This window comes from Equus przewalskii, chromosome 14 (genome assembly GCF_037783145.1).
Source record: "Equus przewalskii isolate Varuska chromosome 14, EquPr2, whole genome shotgun sequence".
Classification (NCBI taxonomy): domain Eukaryota; kingdom Metazoa; phylum Chordata; class Mammalia; order Perissodactyla; family Equidae; genus Equus; species Equus przewalskii.
Window position 1 is genome coordinate 74,325,306 of NC_091844.1, and position 8,327 is coordinate 74,333,632.

At 51.3% G+C, this 8,327-nt stretch overlaps 1 pseudogene; it reads right to left on the reverse strand.

The window, feature by feature from the left end:
- Positions 1-252: 252 nt before the first annotated feature.
- On the reverse strand, positions 253-7,624 carry LOC103562206 (b(0,+)-type amino acid transporter 1-like; annotated as a pseudogene).
- Between the last annotated feature and the right edge of the window lie 703 nt (positions 7,625-8,327).

Genomic DNA, 8,327 nt, shown 5'->3' on the forward strand with positions numbered 1-8,327 from the left:
TCTATTTAGTCCTATAAAACCTTAGCCTTTTCGTGCTTTCTTCTAGAAATCTGACTGTCCTCCCTTTTACCCAAAGCCAATAAACCCCTCCTTCCCAGGGATATGTCTCTTGCTTCTTTCTCTGTTCAAGTGAGTTGGCAGCTTTAAACAGTAACTAAAGTACTGTGTCTTCCCAAACAAGATGGCTTGTCAGAGCCAAAGCGTTTCTAGTGGCAAGAAATAAGAACCCACTCAAGAAATAAGAACCTTCACTTGAGCCAAAATTGAAAATTTATTATAATTTATCAGGTTGTCCCAGACAGGAAGCAGGAAGGACAGGCAGAAGGCAGTCGGACCACAGGAGGACAGAGACCAGAACTGCAAAACAGCCAAGGGTCAAGGCTGCTGCCCTCTCAGGTTTTCCCCCTAACTCTTGGGGACCACGCAATTTCTCAGCTTCATCTCACTGTGTATCTTCTTGACTCTTTGCTCCACAGTGGCTTTCTCTACTTCTCAGCACGCATGATGGAAGATGGCCCCACATAGATCCCAAGATTTACAATTCCTCAGATCATGCAACCATCAGAATTCTAATTCCAAAATCCCAGAAGGGAATGGAGTCATGGTGCCCAACTGGGTTACAAATCACTATTAAATAGCTATGAGCCAGAGGGGCAGTCACGTAACACCAGCGTGGCTGTGAGATCCAGCTGTATTGAAGGAGCAGCTCTGAGAGAAGGGAGGGGACGTGCTTGTGGGTGGAGAATCCAAAGCTCCATGACAGCTGTGTTGTAGTACTTTAGGAGCTTATTAGAATTATGCATAGTCAACCTACAGAGAAGCTAACAAGGCCACTTGTGTGGGGATAGAGGTGTCTGCAGCAAAGAGGGTAGTACAGACCTGTTCAGCCCTTCAGTCAGCATTTTCAGTGGCCAGAACAACTTCCAGGAGCAGCTGGAGATGGAGGGTGGTCATCTGCAAATACTTGGGCTGACACCGGAAGTAGAAAAACAGGAAATAGACCAGGAAGCCACTGAGCAGGAACAGGAAGATGTACAGGAACTCTATCTGGGGATGGTCAATGATGGGTGCCAGCACCAGGTAGAGAGAAGCAAAGAGCATGATGGCAGAGATGACGGTGGGGACCTGCAATGGGTATAGACACCTGGATGAGGAAGAGGGGCATGGAAGTTAGCATATAGCCCCTGGGCTCTGTCCCTGCTGCCTGCCTTCCTGTTGCTTGCACCTGCCACCAGGTCCTCTCTTCCAAGCCCTGCCATGATACCTTGCCTGGCCAGGGGAGCCATCTGCTGGGCTGCAGGGAGCCCTGCTTAGAGCAGAGGCTTTGGGACCAGCCTGATCCTCTCTGTGCTACATGAATCCAACTGTGTGCATGCATCCTCTCTGCATTTGTCTCCTGTTGTTCTCCCCAGGGTCCTCCAGAAGAGAAATGAGTCCCCAGTAAGCAGAGTTGATGCCTTGTGATTCAAATGTCCTTCACCCCCCCAGGAAATACAGAAATTCTCTACCAAATATGACAGTGGCCACCCCTTACATTCTTTCTCTGGCCCATGGATGAGGCTGTGGTCCAGTGATCTGCCTCATGCAACAGCCAGGGGTTGAAAAAGCCCAATGTCTATCCCAAAGTTTACCTTGTAAGTTCGGGGAAGATTCCTCTTGATCCACAAATACAGGAGACAGCTAATGGTAATTCCATTGGTGAGCCAGATAAGGAAGCTGGAAGGCAAACAGGACCTCCTCACTGCCAGGCCCTGACACAGGTGGGGCCTTTAAGAGAAGCTGGCCTGCTAGGTGCAAACCTAGGGCAGAGGTGCAAGCTCATCCGGGGCCTTTCAGCCACCCCCAGCTCCTCTTATGCATACAGACTAAGGAACAAAGGCAAGGCTGGGGCACTGAGGACAAGGATGCACTGGAGGGTCAACATTGGCCCGTTCCTGCCTCCTTTCATTAGACATTCCCGCTACTTCAGGCACAAAGTGGCACGCGCACAAGCCCGGTCACCCACCTGTCTCCAGATCAGGCCTTTTCTGACTGCCCCTGGACGGACAGAGGAGGGCGATTTTCAAAACGAGGAGGAAGTATCTGTGTTTCTCAAAAAAGAGAGTCCAGTGGAATCTCAAGGAAGCCTGTGCTCTCCTCAGGGACCAGCACAATCACAGCAGATCCCCCCACCTAAGGATGGGTGACAGAGTGGGCCGCCGAGCAGCCAGACAAACCCCTGGCCTCTGCCTTCCCCAGTATGTGTAGTTGAGCAGCTGATGTAGGTCTGATGAAAGCCCTATCCCACCTTGGAGGCAGGGTCCAAACCAGGCCATCTCTTGAGGCAATCAAGACAAGGAGACACTAGGTCCTAGTTAGAAGGGACACCCTCAGTCACATTCCCCAATCTCAGTCTAAAGACCCCTTCGCACACCACGGATTTGATTTCATTCTTACCATATAATGATTTCGTTCTTTCTCAGTTTCTTACGGGAAAAAGATACAAAGAAAAATCATGTCTAATACTTAACGTTCTGAAGAAGTCATGTTGAGCTAACTGTCTATGCTGTTCCAGGAGATTAATGACACTTATGACCCAAAGGAAGAGAACATGTAATGCTTGAAAAATTACTCTGATCACTCCCTCTGCACCCGGCCTGTTGGTTTAAGGATCTGCCCATTGAACCTGCGTCAAACATTACAAAATTACAACCAGATAGCACAACAGCCCATCGTTTCTGCCCCAGGGAAGGTAATAAAGGGGCTCAGAACATCTCCCCACTTCGACGCAATCACTAATTGTGCCAACACAGCTCGGTTGTGTGTTTGCCCTGAGCTCAACAGAGATACGTTAGGTCAAACTCCAGAACGCAGACCAGACTACAATGAAAAATTACACCACAGCCAAGGACTACAAGTAGTGTGAGTAAAGCCTGAATATCCTTTAACATCATCTTAAAGATATAATCTTAAAGAATAAACAGGAGAAAAGAAAAAATGACAAAGACAACATAAGACTTTAACTTGTCTGTCTTTTGGTGAAACATCTATCTCATTGAATTTTTGGGAACAGGGCAAGACAGGAGAGAGCTGCATTTAATTTTAGAAACATAACCGGGAAAGAATGGCTGAAATGCATATGCATGTGCATGTGCAAGGGCCCTGAGCCTGGGCTTCCAAAAGTGTGCATGCACATATTTACATATATTATATACACATATATATAAAGTGTGTACACATAGGGGCCTTCAGATACCCAGCCTGCGAGGACAGTCTCACTTGCCTCAAGCAGTTCACGGTGGTGCTGAAGTTTCCCAGGATGATCAGGACCAAAGCCACTGCCGTGGTGAACATCATGGCTGGCGCTGGTGTGAGGCGATGCACGTGAACCATGGACAGAAGCTGGGGCTGGGAAGCAAAGCCAAGCGTCAGACAGCCCCCAGGGGAGCTGCAGTGTGTCTCTGCCCCTCGAAGCTCTCAGCCCTCTTCCTCCGCCCAATTCGCTCTGGATACCAACGTGGCCCACCTAATACACCCCAGTCTCCACGGCTTCCAGATGTAGGTCTCTGTGGCTCACCTGGGGTGACCAGGCCCAGGAGGCAGGTTGGGGACCTGTCTCTCCAGGCCAGCCAAGACCCAAATAGCTTAGGATGTGGGGCTGGAGTGTAGAGAGCTGTAGCAGGTGCCTGGCCAGGTCTTTCAATTTTGCATTGCTCACTCCCGAGGTAGAAAGCGGGACCAGGAGGGGGAAAGACAGAGGAGGATGGGGGAGAGGGCAGGACAGGCATGGATGGAGCACGGACAGGGATATCAGGTTATTGTGGCAGACTGAATTATTGTTCAGCAAATATTTAGTCTCCCTCTCCCCACCTCTGTGGGAGAAATACAGTTTCCCTTCCATTGGCGTTGGGCTTGGCCAATGAAATGCGAATGGGAGTGACCAGCAGAGGCTCTAAATATGCTTATGTGGTTTGGTTGGGTCTCTTGAATCCCTGCCACCTGCTATGGTGAAAACATGCCCCGGGAGCCACTGCTGCTTTGGCCTGGATCCCTGAGATAAGAATGGACTCACAGGTAGAATGAGAAGATCCGACCACAAGTCCCGGTCTGAAGCAGAGCCACAGCTGACCCATCAACTCATGAACAACAATGCAGTGTTTGCTACTGTAAGCCACTGAGATTTGGGGTTGTCTATCATTCGGCATTAGTGCAGCAAAAGCTAACAGTGGCAGAGAGTCCCCTGGGAGAGTGGCCCAGAGGGTGCACACTGGCTCTGCTCCTGTCGCTCCTCCCCACTGCCCACGCCACTGGTGTGCACAAACGTCCCCATCACCTACAACCTCCGCAGTGTGATCCAGCACAGTGATCTCCCAAAACCTGGAAGTAAAGGGACTGGAGTTTAAATGGAGATGCAGGGAATGCTTGAGGCCCCTTCTCAGAAGAAGGGAGGGCTGTGTCTGATAGGGGAAGTCCTGGTTCGGCCTAAATGCTATGCTTCTGGCAGGAGAAAGCTCAGCTGTCAGAGCCCCTCCTGTAGCCCCCACCACCTTGCCCAGCCCAGAACCATCTCTCACCACGTGGCCCTCTCTAGCAGCCACATAGCACACACGGCTTCCACTGAAGAATATCCCATTGACAGCCCGAATGTCGACAGCACAACTGCCAAGGGCATCAGCCAGGCCCAGGCCCCCAGAACCTGGTTCCTAGAACAACAGAGGGATCAAGGAAAGAAACCCCTGCAGCAACCTGGAAGCCCGCCACAAGGCCCCACTCGGAAATGGAGCAGGAAGCGTTGGAAGCAAGTTGAAATATGTATGGGGCTCTATGCTTCCTCATCCTGGAATGCCTGCTCAGTGGGCAAGGAACACAGCATGTGACCCACTCACCACTAGCTCCCGGCCACAGCATTAGAGGAAAGGATGTCAGTGGGTGACAACATTAGCAGGTAACTGATGTTGACCAAGATGTACAGGCAAGTGCCAGGGGAATGGCGATCATTAGTGCCCACACCAGGTTCTGCTGCAGAGTCGGGGAGAAGAGGCCACCTGTTAGCCGGTGAGGGCCTTCTCAGGCCCCCAGAACAAGCTCAACAGTGCCGTGTTGAGCTCGTCCTGGCCACAGGGCATGTGCCAGGCCGTGGGGGGCACTCAGGCCATGTGCCTCTCCTCTGTGAGCTCAGAGCCTCACGGCATGGACACACATACAGGCAGATGTACTGACAGACCATGAGGGGCACTAACCATGAGGGGCACTAACCAGTCAGAGCAGTGGAGGTACAGAGGGCCTTACAAAGGGGAGAGGAGTCATCACCAAAGCTTTGGAATGAGCAGGCCTCACGCTGGGCTTTCCCTGAAGAATGGAAGAGATTCAAGCAGATGGAAGGGGAAGTATTCCCTGCAGGGGCAACCATGAGAGCAGAGGCATGCAGAAGAGGCTAGAAAGTTGAAGATCTCCATATCGACCTAGTTTCTGGGTCCCCAGGACTCAGGCCCAGACTGACGGTCATTACCCAGGGGTTCTACTCTGACCCTCAGTCTCCTCAACTGGAAGTTGGAGATCTATAAAATGGGGCTCTGCCTCCCTGCAAAGTGTGGGGATCAGCAAAGCAGAAGAGAAAGGAAGGGCCTGCACACAGGGGATTCAGAGAGAAAGGGGTCTAGCCCTTGTGAATGGAATGAGCCAGTGCCCCATCCCACCCCAGAGCCAACCTGAGCACGCACTGACCATCACTGGAAATTACAACCGTACAGCTGTTGATGGTATGCAGACCCCTAGCCATCCCCACAGGTGACTACACCTCTTCATACCCCACAGCCCCGAGAGGCAGGCAGGGCAACTTATGTCTTAGAGGCAAAGAACTGAGGCACAAGGAACTATGTGCAAGAATAAAAACTAGGTCCCAGGACTCCCGGCTCTCTGCCGTCTCACTCTCTGCTCTTGGACTTTAGTCTTCTGAGCTCCTCTTCACCTGCCAATTTCTCCCAAACTCCCCTCCAGGCAGCCTTTGCTGAGAGCTGTAATGGCCCTTAACCCAGCCCGGAGGACATAGAGGAAAAGCCTGGCAGTCCTCATTCTACAAGAACTTAAAACTTCTGCAGGGGAAAAAGAAAAAAAATAATGTCCTAGGCAAATATATTTATAGCAAAGAGTTAATATGCACAGTAACTGAAGAGTCCAAATATTCCAACTGAGTCCTAAGGGGCCCTGCAGACCCCTCCCCCACCAGGGCAATGACTAGCCAGCCCCAGGCTCACAGGTGGGCGAGCCAGGCAGGACTGGTCCACCCTCTTGTCCCAAACTATACTGTTATGTCCTGTGGCTCCCATGCTTTCGCAGGTATGAATTAGTATCTTCTCCCATCTTCCAGAGAGAACAGTCCAGGAGATATCTCTGAGTCTGAGTCAGGAGATAAGATGAGTCATCTTTCAGCCTCTTACTAGCAGCATAACCTCAAAATCACTTCTCGTCTCTAAACCTCAGCTTTCTCATGTGAAAAATGGGATGTTAATACCTGCCTCTCGGGACAGCAAATGAGACCCTGGGTGTGATCCTGTAGAGTTCTGTGCTTGCTTGAGAAGTTTTATTTATAGAATTCCATAAACTAATCAGGGTAGACAGTGGGCTGGCATTCATCCCAGGAGTGCAAGAAGGGAGACCTGTTTCCAGCTGACTTCTCATGGTCTTAGCTCGGATCACAATAATTGGAGCTGCTGACGTGTGGAGATTTCACTCCCAGAAGAAGCATCACGGACTCACGTTTGGATTCTTGAGCTCCTCCATCACGTAGTTGAGACTATTCCAGCCATCGAAGGACCACAGGCCCTGGTAGAAGGCCATGCCTATGTGCCTGGCCTGCTTTGTCGTGTTGTGGAAGGCGGACAGAAGGGCTTCCGTGGGCCACAGCCCTGGCCCAACACCACAGTGCTGCCCCCCACAATGAGCAGCAAGGAGAACACTTTGGCAACTGTGCACAAGTTCATCAGCCTGGTGGCCAGCCATGAGCTCCAGCACTTGACCGGCATCAGCACCAGAATGCAGGTGGCAGCCACACCCTTGAGCAGAACCTGGGGCAGTGAGGAGCAGCCCAGGTAAAATGGAGCCACTGCATATTCAGCAAAGCTCAGAGAGACAGCAGCGATGGCGGCTGGTCTGCCCACCAGCACAAACGTGTAGATGACCAGGAAGGCTGGCCGGAAGCCAAACGTTCGCAGGATGTAAGCATACTCCCCACCGGACTTGGGAACCAGGGCACCCAGCTCAGCATAGCACAGGGCACCCAGCATGGCCAGGAGGCCACACACTGCCTCAACCACAAGACTGGCCCCAGGGCTGCCCATGTAGAACAAGACCCCCTGTGGTGACATGAAAACACCAGAGCCGATCATACAGCCAGCACTCAGGGACACAGCACTCCACAAGCCAATCTCCTGCCTAAGCCTCAGCCCCCCACCACCTGGCTCCTGCCCTGCCACCCCCTCACCGCCATCTCTTTCCTGACTTGTCTCCATCTCAGAACATCAATAGCCGCTGTGTCTAGCTGAGCAGAAGCAGATGCTCTGATAGCTATCTGTCTTGTGGGCTTCCTGCAGGAGTTAATGATTACAGCACCTGAGGGAGTCTAAGCCAGGGCCAGAGAGCCAGGACATGTCATTCAGAAGGGACCAAGCCTTCACTCATCTACCAGTCCCCTTCTGACTCAGACTCCAGCACAGGCAGCTTGCAGGAGCTCTTTGCCAACATAGCCCAGGACAGGTCAGGGAAAGAGGGGTTTTAGCAGAAATACCTGTGGCCCAATTCCACGGCAGTGTGTGGAATGACAGTTGGATGCGCGTTCTGTGCCAACACTATGATTGCTAACCCACCACACATCAGGAGCCTAAGAAATCTCTGCAACGGTTTTATCAGCCAGGCAACAAAGTCTCTGTTTCATCAGGAGGCCAGTTAAAACTGCATGAGCCCTACTCTAAAGAACCAAAATGATCAAAGAAGAAGATCCAAATAGTCCAGGACAGGCCCGTTCCCCTGGAAGGAAGGGAGCAAGTGGTTAGAGCACACGGCCTGGAGAGGGACTGCCTGCATTCGAATCCAAGCTCCTGTCCCTCATAGTTGTGTGACCTTGAACAAGGTCTCTGAACCTTACCCTACTCATCTGTCAATTCATGACAATATCCACCACATGGGGTTGCTCTAAGGATTAAATAACACAGCCCGTGCAAAGCAGCTAGAACAGTAGCTGTAGACATGTAGTTGGCTTTCCTTACATGGTAGCCGTTACTATCTGGCTAAGAGTTTCATTTGTTCCCTAGTTTCTGACATATACATATATCTGAATATTATATATGTATATA